Source organism: Hordeum vulgare, chromosome 3H (genome assembly GCF_904849725.1).
Source record: "Hordeum vulgare subsp. vulgare chromosome 3H, MorexV3_pseudomolecules_assembly, whole genome shotgun sequence".
In the NCBI taxonomy this organism is placed as follows: Eukaryota; Viridiplantae; Streptophyta; class Magnoliopsida; order Poales; family Poaceae; genus Hordeum; species Hordeum vulgare.
This window is the reverse complement of record NC_058520.1, coordinates 612,371,128-612,388,159: the sequence shown is the minus strand read 5'-3', so window position 1 is coordinate 612,388,159 and position 17,032 is coordinate 612,371,128. Positions and strand designations below refer to the sequence as shown.

General features: G+C 45.9%; 1 long non-coding RNA gene across 3 annotated transcripts; it reads right to left on the bottom strand.

The window, feature by feature from the left end:
- Positions 1-709: 709 nt before the first annotated feature.
- Positions 710-2,524, bottom strand: LOC123441123. 3 transcript variants are annotated; one of them, XR_006630414.1, is made up of 5 exons: positions 2,118-2,524; positions 1,935-2,012; positions 1,551-1,722; positions 1,386-1,483; positions 710-1,137 (listed from the first exon to the last, which is right to left on the bottom strand). It is a non-coding gene; the product is annotated as an uncharacterized LOC123441123 (long non-coding RNA). The 3 variants fall into 3 exon arrangements; XR_006630413.1 differs by having other exon boundaries at positions 1,386-1,722; positions 2,118-2,294; positions 2,365-2,523; XR_006630412.1 differs by having other exon boundaries at positions 1,386-1,722; positions 2,118-2,522.
- Between the last annotated feature and the right edge of the window lie 14,508 nt (positions 2,525-17,032).

Below are 17,032 nucleotides of genomic sequence, written 5' to 3'. Positions count from 1 at the left end.
AAAACGCAATGCATGAGTCGACATTGTTGATTACTGAATTATGAACTCCCACCCACATAAACAGCATAGCAACATGCATGTATAGCGCATCATCTTGATCCACTCCCCGATGGCAGTTAGTAAAGCGCGACGAATCGACGAAATTCTAATACAAACTGCCATCTACTTGTATTCATGTTTGAGAAGAAAAATCTAAAAATTACTGTGCCAGATAGTAACAATATGTAGTAATATTATTTATAATTAATCGGAGGACAGGCAGTGTCAGATGTTGTTCCCTTTGTAGATCTATACAGGTACCAATCATGCATATATGGATCTGGGCACATGTCCAGGTGACCACATAATAATAACTATTAATATTATTTGGAACAATGAGTGACCACATTGGGGTTGGTTGTGCTACTAGTTAAAGCTTAAGATGGCGCTGTGTATTTTCCTTTTTCATCAGATTGTCCTTTCTATGGATACGCAAAAATAAATCAAACAGAGTCACTCTTGAGAGTTCACCAGGACAGAAAACTAGAGCTAATTTAACAGTAAACCAGACCTTATAATTTACTTGTTACTAAAACTAGTAATATGGAAAGGAAAGGAAAGGCGCGTAAAATGTGAAGATACCGGTGTTAACAGTAAACCGGATTGGAAACTACTGTAACGACATTCATCTACAATGAAAACTGATACATTTTGGCATCAAGATTTCTTCTTGCCAAAATATGACAGCAAGCACTGCCAAGACATGATCCCCACATTTTTCACTCGCAGCAAAAGTGCAAAGCATGCTATCACACCAAATAGACAAATCAAGAAACGTCTCCTATCAAGTGCAAAGCATGCTATCACACCAGAAAGATTTGGCAACAAATCACAAGAGAGCGAGCGAGCAGTAAGATCATACCCGTTCCTTCCTATGCATCGCCTCTCCCGCGCGCAACGAGTTGAACTGCGCAAGAGGAAACCAAGAAACGCTCAGGAACGCACTCCAGTCCAAACGAGTTGGGCGCCTCCCTCGTCTCCGCCACCGCGGGTCCGGCTCCATTGGAGGGGGCGTAGGAGCGCTCATGGGTCGGTTCTTGGTCGCGGCCGTCCTCGCCCGGTTCTGCTGCTCCTGAACCGGACGGTTCCATCACGAATCTGCTAGCAGCAAGTAACAGAATAGCTCAGTTCAGATCGTAGCAAGAAACTTAACTTAGTTCTGATCATACTTATCGGAAAACAGTAGCAGATTGGCTATCAGAAGAATTCAGAAGTTCAGCACAGAATACATTACTGAAGCTTAACTCAATTCTTAACCGAGATAATAAAGATGCATCACAAGAAACTGCTTAAGCTCGCATGCCAAGATTAAGAAAACATATGCAGCAGAGCAGAGCAGAGCAAACCTTGCTCGTTCTTCCAACCCATCCCCTCGGCAGCCGGAACACCAGCTCGCCTGGAGTGAGAGCCCAGGCAGCTTGCCCAGGGTACTGGCTCGGCCTTCCTGCTTGTCACACACAATTATTCTTCCGAACAGAAAAGTAAATCATGCGTGGACGAGCGATTCATACAAGTTCTGTATATGCTGAACATTCATCCTAACCAAAGTTACCAAACAAGCCATTTGATTTCTTTCCAAGCCGCTCTTGTGCAGAAACAGTCTGGTACAGGCCAATGTGGCAAAGAAAGGGATCAAGAGCTGCTGCTTTCGGTCGTTGCTGCTGTGACAACTGTGACCGGACCCTGAAACATGTGAATGGAAGCATAAATAAACACATTTCGTCCAGGCCAATAAAGAAGTACATGATCTTGATTTCTCAACGAATTTAAGCATGTGAGATTCAGTTCATATGCAGCTTGTTTCTCAATGAATTTCACCATATGTCGGAGTCAGGCACATTTTTGCCAATCAGACAAATAAACAAGAAACAAGAAATGATGAGCAGAGCATTTACAGGAGGATCTGAAGACGCGACCCCCTGTTTCCTCTTCCTCTCCTCCTTGGATCTCAGGGATTCCACCGGAAGATAGACCTGCGCCGCCACGATTAGCATCAATCCCATAGAGCTTCGGAGACAAGCACCAGAAACAGCTACGTACCAAAACTGAATCAAAACAGGGGGGAGAGACAACCGTACCTCCGGCCACTGGTCAAACTCGCCATGCTTCTGGTCAAACTCACCATGCTTCTAGTCAAACTCGCCATGCTTCTGGTCAAACTCGCCATGCTTCTGGTCAAACTCCCCATGGTGAGAGAAGCGGATGCGACTGAGCCGCTGGGTGGGGAGCGAGGTGGAGAGTGAGATCTTGTCGATCTGGGAAAGAGACGAGATGAGGTGAGGAAGCACCTACACACGCAGATTGAGAGAGACGGAGGATTCATACTAGATTTGGTGAGGTTGAGGAAGAACTGGTTGCCCTCGAGGCCATCTAGAAGACAGAGCGACCCTTAAGGGCTCGGGAGTCACCGGAGATGGACTAGGGGTGGATCTGCTGCACGCCAGCGATGGGGTCTGCGCGGTGAGCGGGTGGTGGTGCGCGGGCGCAGGTGGCGAGATCGGCTTGCGGTAGGTGGCGGCGGCGAGGTCTGGAACTCTGGATCTGAATCGGGGGAGGGGGAGAGGGGAGAGGGGACCGACGGGAGGAGTGGCGTTAGGTTTTGGGCTGCGGGTGGATCGATGGATGGATGGATGGACGGTTGGATATGTGCCATGTCATCAATGCATGGCACAAACATCTCCACCAATGAAAATTAAGCTTACGTAAATGCTGGAACGACGACAGCGCGTACACCACCGCCTTCATTCGCCGTTGCGGAGGCAGCCGCGGATCCTAGCGGGGGAGGAGGTTGCTTCGAACCTGACGAGCGGGGGGAGAAGCAGGACGGGGAGGCAGGTCGGTCAAGTGGTGGGGAGGGGAGAGGCTGGGAGCGACGCCCACCATGACCGATGACAACACGACGAGGTATGAGGGAGCGACGCGGGGCGGTGGGTGGCGGCGCCGATGTGGGGGAAGGGATTGGATCGGGGAGCTGGATAGGAAGGAGCTCGGGAGGAAGGGAGGAAGAAGAAGAGAGGCGGGGGGTGGATGAAAAATGCGAGGAGGACAAAACTAGGGTTTCATCTACACAGTAGAGGGCTGCAGTTGGATCCGGGATCATCCAATGGTCCTTAATGCATGATCCGCGTGACATCCTCATGGGCCAATCAGAACGGAGTAAAACACTATGAATACGCTATGAACATCTAAATTGGTTGTAATTAACTGAAAATAAGTTCTTTTTCAGAAAAACATTTTCTATTTTCGAGTGACAAATATGGTTTTCTGTGAAGGACCTTGTTGACATCTGATTTTGTCATGGAAGAAACACATTATTAAGATGTATTCAAATGAATTTTTCATTTTCTTTGGACAAAAAAATCATTTTCCATCTTTCGAGTGCTCAAAATGAGTTTTCCAGTTCATGACAGGATCCATGGAGTGGTACACGGTCCGAGATCTGAGACGCGGAGGGGAGGGGAGGAGGAGGGCGCGGTCCGTACCTGGAGGGCGGTGGAGTCGTGGGCGAGCTTGTAGTCCTTGTAGAGGAAGTAGCCGCCGGCAGCGGCCGCGGCGGCCGCGCCAGCGAAGAAGGAGACCAGCCTCACCCGCAGTATGAACCCCATCCTCCTCCGCCGCCTCCGCCTGTGGTCGCTCGTTCCCCTTTCTTCTGTGGAGGATGGTGGAGGGGACGCAGCCGGAGTAGTGGGGGAGATCGGGGAGAGGGCTAGGGTTCCTATGCGCGCGAGAGAGCGATGGATGGATGGGGATGGAGAGATGGATGGATGGATGGGTATGGAGAGATTGATGGATGGATGACCGCCACGTCATCGATCCATGCCACAACCAATTTCACCAATTAGAATAAAGCATATGTAGTTGTATTTTTCTTATTGTTTTGCTTCTACTTTTTCATATGATAACATCTAAATATGATCTTTTGGAGTAGACAAGCTTGCATCTTGCAATTATAAACAATGTTGCTAAAGGGACTTTTCATTTTCTTTGCACAAAATATCCATTTTTCATTTTTCAAGTGGCCAAAATGAGTTTTTTTTGTCAAGGACCTACCAAATATTTGTTTCAAAATTGGATCAAATCATTTTTCTAAAATTTGAAGTCTTATTAAATGTACAATTTAACAAATGGTTTGGTGCCAAAAGCTTTTGATCCACCTCTCGTGAAAAAGACAATTTTTTTGATTCACTTAGAAGCAGGTCAAATTTGAACTACAACTATTTGATAGATTGCTCTTTAATTTTCCCAAAAATCATTTTTAGGTACATAATTATCTATTTAATCATAGAAACACCAAAATATTTGCAAGAATCAAGCCCTAGCTACGAACGGTCGTACCCACCGTTTGAACCGCATTTTGAAACACACATGAAAAATTCTAAAAAAAAAATCAAAAAATTGAAAAACGTTCGCATTGTGTCATTATATGTGACCAACTTACTAGGAAAAATAATAAAGTTGTAATATGGCAATTATTTTAAAAAAGTGTTCTCATGAATGGGCTATCGTGTGTGAAGATTCATGGCTTTCAAGCCAAATGATCAATCTTATGGCCACATTCATGGCATAGTTTGTTCAAATGATTTACTATTATGCACAAGGGTGTGTATTGGAATGGCAAACAATGTTCCTTAAGGAAGTTTTCATTTTCCTTGTATGAAAAATTCATTTTTCATTTTTCAAGTGCCCAAAATGAGTTTTTTTGTGAAGGACCTATCGTATATTTGTAGCAAAATTAGACCAAATCATTTTTATAACATACTAGGACATATTTAATGTACAATTGATCAAATGGTTGGGTGTTAAAGACTTCTATCGACCTCTCGTGAAAAAGACAAATTTTCGTTGAATCAGCTGAAAGCGGGTCAAATTTGAACTGCAGCTACATTATAGTTTGATGTTTATTGTTTCTAAAAATCATTTATAGATACACAAGTATCTATTTAATCATAGAAACACCAAAATATTTCCAAGATTCAATCATTAGGTAGGAACGGTCATACCCGCTGTTTTGACCGTGTTTTTAAATGGCCATGAAAAAATCGAAACAAATTGAAAAAATGGAAAACCATTGTATTGTGTCATTATATGTGACAAAGTTACCAGTAAAAATAATAAACTAGTAATACGACAATTATTTTAAATAAGTGTTCTTAGAAATGGGCTATCATATGTGAAGATTCATGGCTTTCAAGCCAAATGATCAATCTTATGGTCACATTAATGACATATTTTGTTGAAATGATATAATATTATGCACAAGGCTGCATATTGAAATGGCAAACAATGTTGATTAAGGAAATTTTCATTTTCCTTCTATGCAAAATTCATTTTTCATTTTTCAAATGACCAAAATGAGTTTTTTTATGAAGGACGTACCATATATTTGTTTCAAAATTGGACCAAATCATTTTTATAAAATACTACTCCATATTTAATGTACAATTGACAAAATGGTTGGATGTTAAAAAACTTTTATCCACCTCTCGTGAAAAAGACAAATTTATGTCGATTCAGATGGAAGCGGGTTAAATTTGAACTACAACTGCATTATAGTTTGCTCTTTATTTTTCCAAAAATCATTTATAGGTATATAAGTATCTATTTAATCAGAAATACATGGTGTGGTGCCTTGACGTTGAGGTTTGGATGGTGGTCGAGGGCCCAACTCCAGAGCGCATGAACTTGCATGCCAGCCGCATGGTCACCGCCTGACCGTTGCGTTGCCACACGTTCTAGGTGGAATATGCATGTCTAGTGGGTTGGACAATCCCTCGGTAGGTGTTAGCAAGAAGAATACAATAGAAGAATCCAGCGAGAATACTGAACTAAGCTCAAACATGAATTAGCATCCAAGTGTTTGATTAGCGGTGCAGGTAATTCACATAGACAATGGGCCTAAATTTTGGCTGAGGATGGTCATCTACTAAGGACACTCTATTGGAATTTTTTTAGCTCAAATGGATGAACCTAGGTGGCACTTGCTTTGCAAAGTAACACATTGTGCAGAAATATGAATGTTGAAGCTGGGATCAAATTAATGAATGGATTGAGCTGAAATTTGGTGTATGATGTTAATTTGGGCATATGAAGGCATTGTATAAAAATTATACCATTTGGATATGCCAAAGTGACACTTCCTTCACAATGTGCCAATCTGGACAGAAAATGGTAATTGAAACTGGGCTCACATAGATGATTGGATTGAGCTAAAATTTGGAGGAGGATGATAATTTGGGCACATTAAAGTACTATAAAAATTTCATAAAATTTGGGTAAATAAAAATTGTACTTCCTTCACAATGCTCTCTACTGAACAGAATATTGGGAAAAATATTGAGAGAAACTGGCTGAATTAAATGTGCTAAAATTTGGTGGAGTAAGGTTATATGGTCAGTGTCATCCCGTGGTAAATTTTCATCAACTATAAAGCAATATAAAATGTAGTTGCTTCACAAAATGAAAATATTACCAGAAACAAAGATTGGATCATGAGCTCACATGGATTGTGAGATGTGGCTACAATTTTATGGAGAGCTATGTTTTGGGCACATTGATGATGTGGAAAAAATTCAACTCATCAGGATATTCCTATCTAGTACTTCCTTCACAAAGCTATTAGCTGAACACAAACTTTGCATATTTGTTAAGAAAGATTTACTAGGCAAATCGTTACAAAAGTTTTCATGAGGCAATGATTTGGATAGGAAAGAGTGCCCAAAAAATATGAGGGTAATCAAAGAAATATAAATAGCACTTCCTTCACGAAGTGTTATTCTGAACAGAATAGGAAAATGAATATTGCTGAATTATTCTTGAACTATGGAAGGAAGGGTTTTCACATATATGAGAAATATATGATCCAAAGTATTTATGAGAATTTTTCGAGAATTTTTGGAATGATAGAATAGTAGGTTGCTTCACAAACTAGGATGAGGTGGGATATAATGGACCCACGAGTGACATGTCAACATAGTTAGAACATGTTACGACATTTTTACAATCGTCGTAAAAGTTATGACGATCTCATCTTATGCGGTTACGACGTTTTTGACTCACATCGTCGTAATTTATAGATTTGATCCCCTCAAACGGTTTACGACGATCTCGGATGAAATCGTCATAGATTTATGACGAATTCATCAACGACATTTTAAAAAACATCAAATATGAGCATATTTCTTGTAGTGGGCGCGGTAGAGAGGTGGCGGAGGTAGCAGCTCTGTCGAGTAAAATCCACTCGACCGATAAGCATGAGTTCAATCAAATACTGAAAGAAGATGGGAGAACAAGACACTTACGCTGAGGCAACTGGAACAGCGATCCTCATCCGAGGCAAAGCTTTCCGAGGCTTGGACCCACTCGGTTTGGCCACCTTGGACGGTTGGTCCGTGGGCTCGGCAGCAGCGTCCCTGGTCCTCTTCACGCTCCGAGCACTCGGAGCCACGGGAGGAGCTAGCGGAGCACTCGGCGCCACGGGAGAAGCAGGCGGAGCACTCAGAGCTGTTGGACGAGCCGGCGGAGCCGCGGGTTCGTGACGGCGCTTAGTTCGAGGCTCTGATGGTGGAGGTGGCGAGCTCTGCTCCCCAACCTCGCCCTCCACCTCTCCAGACTCCTCCTCCGTTTCCCCACTGTCGGAGACGTACTCGGCGCTATCCACGCTGCCCTCCTAGCTGCCCTCCTCTTCCTCAGCGGGATTCCCGTTCGACACGGGAGAGTGCCAGTTGGTCCACTCCTGCACAAAATACAGTCGACAATGTCAGACACCAGGCGGCGACACAAGAAAAGCGATAGATCTAAGAAGATTGAAGGCACTCGACAAGATGCACTCACCTCATTCGGAGGAGGATTATCGGCGCGGAAGGGCCTCACTCGCCGGGCTCCTTGGGGGTTGTCACATGCGTCTGTAATGTCGCAGACCCACGCTGTCACGGTCTCCCCGGTCACGCACTCTGGTGAGTCCGAGTGGAATCCTCGGGCCCCACGTAGTGCCACATGGCGTGGTGTCGGGCTTGCAGTGGCTGGATGCGCCGACCCAGAAAAGTCTCCAGCAAATCTGTGCCGGTGACTCCCTTGCGGACGACAGCTATCAGCGCGTCGACCAGAGGTTGGATCTGGATCTTTTCCAACTTTGAGAGCGCAAGCTGCCTGGGAGGGGCCAGACGGTCTAGGCTAAAGGGCGGCAACCCAGTCGCGGCATTCAGACAAGCTATGTCCTGGCAGTAGAACCAGGTCGACTGCCAGTTCCTAACTGACTCAGACAGCTGGAGAGGAGGGTAGCTACTCTTTGTTTTCTTTTGGAAACCTAAGCCCCACCAGAGCTGGAGGAGATGGGTTTTATCATCCGACTGGCTAAGCTTTTTGACAGTCTGAGACCTAGCGGAGAAGATGTACTTAAAGAGCCCCCAATGGGGGGGCATCCAATAAAGCACTCGCACAGAGTGATGAATGCGGCGAGATGGGCTATCGCGTTGGGAGGAAAATGATGGAGCTGCCCCGAAGTGATTCATGATACCTGTAAAGAAGGGGTGGGGAGGCAAGGAGAAGCCCCTGTACACGTGGCTGAGCAGCAAGACGCGCTCTCCCTCCTGCGGCGCCGGCTCCGTCTCGCCCTCCGCCGGCAGCCTCCACGACTTGTTGGCAATCATGCCTTGCTCCACCAGCTCCAGCAGGTCGTCCGCCGTCACCGTGGAGGGGAGGAAATCCCCCTGGATCCAACCCGCCGGTAGTGCTCGCTGTCGCCGCTGAGCAGGAGCCGCCTTCTTCTTCTTCTTCTTCTACGACTCGAGCTTGCTCGTCTGCCCCTTCGTCATGGTGAAGGCAGCATATCCGCAGAGGAGGAGAGGAAGGAGGAGGCTTGGAACGCGTAGGAAGCTACGGGAGAAGCGAGGCGAGTGCGAGTAACAAGGGCAGCGCAACAAGAAACCCCCGCCAGAGAGGCTTAAATAAGGTTCCGACTGGGTCACTAATAGGTGGCCCCGAAATCTTATCCCCCGACCGGCTGCTGCGATATTAGTGGAGAAGATAAAGGCGTGGTAATCGAGGCGACAGAAACTACTCGATGACGATGTCGACATCCCCGCTGAGCGCGCGGCAACCGAAATTTGAAGATCCCAGAAAATCCGCCGCTGTCAGTTTGACCGGTCACACCGAAAGATTCCGCGGAAGCACTCGGTCCCTGATGGTTCGTTTCACTGGTATATTCACTCGAATCACTGGTCGATAGGATAAAATGGATCGAGGCAAACAACGCCAAAGTCACATCCATACCAGTCGGATCCGTACTCCAGGCACCACTTCGTCGTTCCAACCCCGATCCATTCGTGGCCTAATGATGGGGTTATAGTCCCAGGGTAGGGTCATAGGCCTGCCCTATAGGTCCTACCCAAGGACTACCCTTCATAGAGGGCAAGGACCTTAGACAGTTCCGACTGAACTAAGGACCCCCCATCATCCAGTCGGTGACGAGCATTCAGAGCATATTTATTGTACCGACTGAATTCCACTCAGTACATCGTAACCTCCCAGGAGGGCAACGGTCATACGTTTTCATACACCATTGTTAGCATTTAAGGCATACATTACCTGTAACATAGGCAATTATTCGCCACTACTCCACCCCTGTCCATCGGGCCGTTGTGAAGGGCAGCGCACTCTATATAAGCCGCCCTTCCCCACTGCTGCAGGGGTTGGCATTTACTGTAATCCTATATTCCACTCGACACTAAGCTCCCAAGAGCACTGAGACGTAGGGCTTTTACCTCCACCGCAGAGGGGCCTGAACTCATACAACCTCGCCGTAGCTAAGGCTCTGCCCATACTTTCGTACCCTACACGTCTACTGTCAGACTTATACCCACGACAACATATGATCGTGTCATTTTGTTGCTATTGTTTTCTGCATGTCAAGTGTACATTCCTATGACCATGAGATCATGTAACTCACTGACACCGGAGGAATGCGTGTGTGTACCAAACGTCGCAACGCTACTGGGTGATTATAAAGGTGCTCTACAGGTATCTCCGAAGGTGTCCGTTGAGTTAGCATGGATCAAGACTGAGATTTATCACTCCGTGTGACAGAGAGGTATCTCAGGGCCCACTCGGTAATACAACATCACAAACAAGCCTTGCAAGCAATGTGACTAAAGAGTTAGCCATGGGATCTTGTATTACGAGACAAGTTAAGAGACTTACCGGTAACGAGATCAAAATAGGTATGTCGATACCAACGATCGAATCCCGGGCAAGTAACATACCGAAGGACAAAGGGAATGATATACGGGGTTGTGTGAATCCTTGACATAGAGGTTCAACCGGTAAGATCTTCGTAGAATATGTAGGATCCAATATGGACGTCCAGGTCCTGCTATTAGATATTGACCGGAGAGTGTCTGGGTCATGTCTACATAGTTCTCGAACCCGCAGGGTCTGCACACTTAAGGTTCGGTGACATTTTCGGTATAGTTGAATTATTGATGTTGGTAACCGAATGTTTTTTGGAGTACCGGATGAGATCCCGGACGTCACGAGGGTCTGTGGACTGGTCCGGAAACGAAAATTGATATATAGGATTGTTGCATTTGGCTTCCGAAAAGATTTCATACATTACCGGTAAAGTACCGGGAGTGACAAATGGGTTCCGGGGTTTTACCGGGAGGGGCCACCCATCCGGGAGAGGACCTAATAGGCCCATGGGTGGCGCACCAGCCATTAGTGGGCTGGTGAGGCAGCCCAATAAGCCTATTTCGGCCAAAGCAAAAAAAAGAAGGAAGGAGGTGGACAAAATGGGAAGGAGTCCTCCACCAAACCGAATTGGAGGAGGACTCCTCTCTCTTGGCTCGGCTAACTCCTCCTACTTGGAGTAGGAGGCAAGCCACCCTCCCTCTTGTTCCTCCTATATATAGTGGAGGTCTGAGAGGCTTTTTGCACCCCCAAGCTTTTGTGCAGTCCTCTCTCCCTCCACTACTTCATGACACCCCGGAGCTAACTCGGTACGACACGGTGAAGCCCTGCCGGAGTAGCTCCACCATCATCACCGCCACACCGTTGTGCTGCCGGAGAATTCAACTAGATCTTCGTCTCTCTTGCTGGATCAAGAAGGCGGAGATCATCATCGAGCTGTACGCGTACTGAACGCGGAGGTGTCATCCGATCGACGCTAGATCGGGACAGATCGTGGGACGGCGGCGATTTGGATGGCGAAGATGTCCCACTACATCAACCGCGTTTCTTAACGCTTCTCGCTTAGCGATCTACAAGGGTATGTGGATCCGATATTCCTCTCGTAGATGATCATCACCATGATAGGTCTTCGTGTGCGTAGGAATTTTTTTTGTTTCCCATGCAACGTCCCCAACAGTGGCATCATGAGCTAGGTTCATGCATAGATGATATCTCGAGTAGAACACAAAAGAGTTTGTGGTTGTTGATGTACAACTTGCTGCCCTCCTTAGTCTTTTCTTGATTCAGCAGTATTGTTGAATTGAAGCGGCCCAGACCAACTTTACTCGTACGCTTACGAGAGACGGGTTTCATCGACTGACATGCAACTTGTTGCATAAAGATAACTGACGGGTGTTTGTTTCTTCAACTTTAGTTGAATCGAATTTGACCGAGGCGGTCCTTAGAGAAGGTTAAATAGCAATTTGCATATGAAGATTAAGGGCATTATATTGTCCCAGAAATAAATCACAATATCAAGCTACATGAAACTCTTAGCTTAGGTAATTCTGCAAGATTAGAACTTTCTCAGGTCATAACCACATATATCCATTTGCTCGAGCACCATTGTCGACCATGGCCTCTTCTCTATTCCGTACCACTCGATGCTAATTTTATATCAATAGTGCATGATCTGATCGATGTAATCTATTCTGGCAATTGGCTCTTATTGCAATAAGAAGCCCGGATATCTATTTAAAGTTTTAAACATACATTGGAATGAAACATGTCAAAGATATCAACTACTGTTTGTATATATCTAAATTTATTAAGAAATTTAGGAGAGCTACGTACCGAGAATTACCTTGGTTGTATGACCTGAGTGCATAAATCTCCAAAGAATAATTAATAATTAAAAAATTGCCAGCGCTAGAAGGAAAAATAATTGCAGCTAGAGTTTGTTATTCGGACAGAACAGTTGGTGAGCATGGCATTGAGCTATTCCTTGAGGCTGACCATAGTGGGAGTAACTAAGGTAATATCATGTACTTGGGAATAGCAAACATGCTGAGGGCATCTCCAATGGTTGTATGATCATCGTTGGTAAAATTACCACATAGATGATTTTGATGACATGGCGCATAATAAAAGAAGAGAGAGAATGAAATCGTATGAACTTAAAGCAACGGTTCACGCACAAGCTCCGAGGCAAGCATGGTTATTTCTTCCATGTTTAGTGGACCCGCTTAGTTATTTTACATACGATTAACATACACTACATTGAAGAGCTTGTATGATGTTCTGTTGGTTGTTGATGTGGACACTTATATCAACGATTGAACATACGAACTGTTGAAGATGTTGTGATGTTGCAAACAATTAAAGAAGAGAGAGAGAGGGTTAGAGTAACATAGGTAGATACCGTCACATGTTAAATTCAATGCTACTATGTGTCATGCATGTCAATAAATAAGGTCATCTATGATACTACTTTATGATACTATGCACTGTGAAGGTACTATCATACAATAGTATCATATGCATGATACTACTATATGTTACTCCCCACTATGACCAGCCTGAGAATCAGTAGTCAATGGAATCTGTGGAAACCAGTATATCTTTAAGATAAGTAGCATTCAATTGTACTCCCTCCGTTCCGAAATATAAGTTTTTTAAGCGATTTTACTACGTGTCTACATACGGAACAAAATGATTGAATATACACTCTAAAATATGTCTATATACATTCGTATGTAATTCACTAATGAAACCTGTAAAAAGACTTATATTTAGAAACGGAGGGAGTATCACATAAGTAAATGGAAGCAAAGATAAGGTCTGCATCACGGCCAGACACACCTCATAATCAGCGAGTCAATTTGTGAGAGGAGCTTGTGTGTAGATATTAAACAGTACCTTGATACATATATGTTCTTGGGATGAAGCCTGGGGATGGTAATGTCGAGATGGATGGTTCAGCCAGAGCGATAACATTTGTACATGTCAATTACACAGAAAATAATTGATAGAAATTGATAAGAATGACACGATTTCTGCCTTGAAGCATGGGTAAAATGTGCGATTTCTGCCATGAAGCATGACTAAAATGTGCAATTCACAACATTTTACTCATGCTTCAGGACAAAAGTCATGGCATACTTATCAATTTCTGTTACCGTTTCAACTTCAAACATGCCTGCAGAATTGAGATAAGTTATGGTGTCTACACCATCGAAATGCGTGATTATAAAAATGTCGTGTTGACAATGCCGCCACGGAGCCACCAACAGAATTTCTTCGCAACAGCCATCGGGCTCAGTCGGAACCGCCCGCATTGACAGCGCCGCCACAGAGCCATCCAGAGTTTTGGAATTCGTTCGAAAAAAACGAAAACCCAGCGAAATTCGTCTGTTTCGCCCAAGCCCGGTAGATATGTTAGTCGGCCAATTTTTTTTGCCCTATTTGATTTTTTTGGCCCGTTGCAGTTCCGGGCCCAGCCTTTGCTGCAGGATTTCAATTTTTGGTAGATTTTTGACCTTTTTCGTCCTGATTTCACTTATTTTTCGTTAAAAAAATTCAAATTTTGGGTTAGTCTTTTCGTTTGTTTTTTCCCGAAAAAATCCGAAATTTCTGAATTTCGCCCATTTTGTTCGGAGTTTGGAGAGGAGAAAGCTTAAGTAGTGTGGCTCGAGCATTTCATCGAACACATCATGTGCATGAACTAGAGTGGCAAAGGCATGGCATGGGCACACTTCAACACCCAAAAAACAGAGGAGAGGGTGGGCAGGGGCGACGGTATATATAGGCAGCACTTTAGTCCCGGTTTTTGTCTAAAACCGGGACTAATAGCCTACCCTTTAGTTTCAGTTCGTTCCACAAACCGGGACTAGTGCTCTGCGGCACGCCACATGGCAGTCGCTGGATCTTTAGTCCCGGGTGTTGCCCCGAACCGGGACTAATGAGGTGAACCGAACCAGGACCAATGCCCCGGCAAACCGAACCAGGATCAATGCCTGGCATTGGTCTCGGTTTTCGTTTGAACCGGGACTAATGGTCGGTCGAAAGACCTTTTTTTTACTAAATTCACAACATTTTACTCATGCTTCAAGGTAGAAGTCATGGCATACTTACCAATTTCTGTTACCGTTTCAACTTCAAACATGCCTATAGAATTGAGATAAGTCATAGTGTCTGCACCATCGAAATGCGTGATTATAAAAATGTCGTGTTGACAGCGCCGCCACGGAGCCACCAACAGAATTTCTTCGCAACCGGCGTCGAGCTCAGTCGGAACCACCCGCATTGACAGCGTCGCCAGAGAGCCACCAGAGTTTTGTAATTCGTTCGAAAAAACCGAAAACCCAGCGAAATTCGTCCTTTTCGCCCAGGCCCGGTAGATATGTCAGCCGGCCAATTTTTTTGGCCCGTTGCAGTTCCGGGCCCAGCCTTAGCTGCAGGATTTCAATTTTTGGTAGATTTTCGGCTTTTTTCGTCCTAATTTCGCTTATTTTTCATTCAAAAATTCAAATTTTGGTTTCGTCTGAAAAAAATCCGAAATTTCTGAAATTCGCCCATTTTTTTGGAGGCGGTAAAATTTACAAAACGAAATCCAAATCGCTAGAGCCACCAACAGCAATCCACCCCTTGCCAGTGCCCGCAAAACGCCATTGTTGTACAAGACCAAGTCAGTAAGTGTCGGCTTTTCTTACTATCCACCTGATAGATGGAGCTCAGCGGAACTCCATGCCCGTGTCAAGCTCCCGCAAGCCAAGTAATGGCGAAGGCACCGACGCCGAGAGGGAAAGGCACCGACGCCGTTGTTGTAGAAGACCAGGTTAATTTGCCGACATGGGATTTTTTATGTCAACTCAACCTGATGGGTGGGCCCGGTCAATTAGTGACGTCGTCCAAACGCTTAACATCTACCTTGGGTGTTTTTCATCAATATGAATTTTTCGGTGCGGTGTAAAATGCAACATTTTTGTAAAGTGTTAGTTTCCCGCTCATGGTGACACGGTTGTGATACATGCATGAATAGCGTCTCCGTGTTCTCGGCCAAGGCGTGACGGCGTTGTTTTGGGATTTTTAGGGCAATGGCTTAGCCAAGTAGGAGTGGCTATCGGAAGCCTGATCGGCCTCGATGTGTCCCATCATCTATAATTGCCATCGTGCCCGCGCACCCACAAGGCCACAAAGATGGAGTCGGAGCCGGCGCACAGCCCGGCCGCCAGCGACGATGGCAGCACCATCGGGGCGGTGGAGAGGTGGTCCATGCTTCCCGACGATATCCTCAGCCTGGTCTACTCCATGATCGCCTGCGCCGTCGACCGCGTCCGCTTCGCCGCCGTGTGCACGTCCTGGCGCGCCATCGCACCGATGCATCCGCCACGTCGTGTCCTCCCGTGGCTGATCCTCGATCCAGGAAGCAACGACAGGGCGAAGCACGCGTACTGCCTTGAGGACGGCACCATCCTGTCGCCCTTCTGGTTTCCGAGCGCGGCCGTCGGCGGGCGCATCGTTGGCGGCCACGACGGCGGATGGGTCGCCGTCTCGGAAGCCCCGCTGAGGATCATCAACCTTTTCTCCGGTGCCGAGGTGCCGCTCTCGGCGAAGCTCACGAGTGTCAAACCATTTGTTCCGCTGAAGGTAATATTCTCGGAGCCGCCCACCTCGAGCGGTTGTCTCCTCGCTGCCATCATCGGCAGGTCTCAAGTCGCCATCTGCGGACTTGGCCGCCTGAAGTCCGCATGGTCACCGCATACATTTGTTGGGACGACGGTCGTCGATATCGCCTTGTGCAACGGTCATCTTTATTGCCTCATGTCAGAAAAGATGGAGATCGTCAGGTTTGAGGTCGGCTTAACGGAAAATGGCGTGTTCAAAGGTGATCCTCAATGGCTGGATATAGATGGCTGCCTGTGGTACTACTTCCAGGCCAATGGAGATCCGGCCGAGAGTAACGCGTACATTCTTGAGCTACATGGCAAGATCATGATAGCGGTGAGGAGGACTAGAGGGTCGTGGTGGTGGTCGCGCAACACTAGGGGGCCTTTTTTCATTTGTCTCGAGCTAGTTGATCATGTCGGACATGGCACGTACAAATGGGAAATTGTGAAGAGTCTAGGCGACCATGCATTGTTCTTGGGGCAGACGTTCTCCAAGGCAATGCACGTGCCGATGATGGAGAAACCACATCGCAGTCCACGGAGAAACCACATCTATTACTCCCATCACCGATGCTATCCACGAAAGGAATGTTTGCCCGGTGATGCCAAGGAGTTCTTCAGGAGCTCCAACAATGATGGTTGCCATGTTTATCATAAGGAAGAAGAAAGCATTGACGACGTCGGGGAGGGGATCATGTCGGTGGGGCACTACGCCTTGGGTAGTGGCGATCAATATCCTCCTCCTATGTGGCTTTTCCCTCCGGATCTCTAACCAAAAGTTGCTATTGGTCCTGCTTCTCCTATTTTCTCATCTCATCAGGCTTTTTTGTTTCTTCTCAGAGTAATTTACTAGTCAAGCATTTTATCCTGCGGGGTGTATGTTGAGGACATCTGTGTAAAAACTGGGAGGAAAGTGTATACCTCGAGGCAGGGACGCATGCGTGTATATACGTTGTGTACATGTTATAATATTTGGTAGGAGTCCCCAACTTGATCTCCACGTTAGCTCTATACAAGGACAGAGGTCAATCAGGGGAAATTACTTTCTAACTACAACTACCAAAACAACACACGCACGCATATGTTATTATATTCAGTTTAACATCTTTCCTTAATCACAACTTAATTATCTAAGTTGAGATAGCGTCTGAATGCCTCCAGTT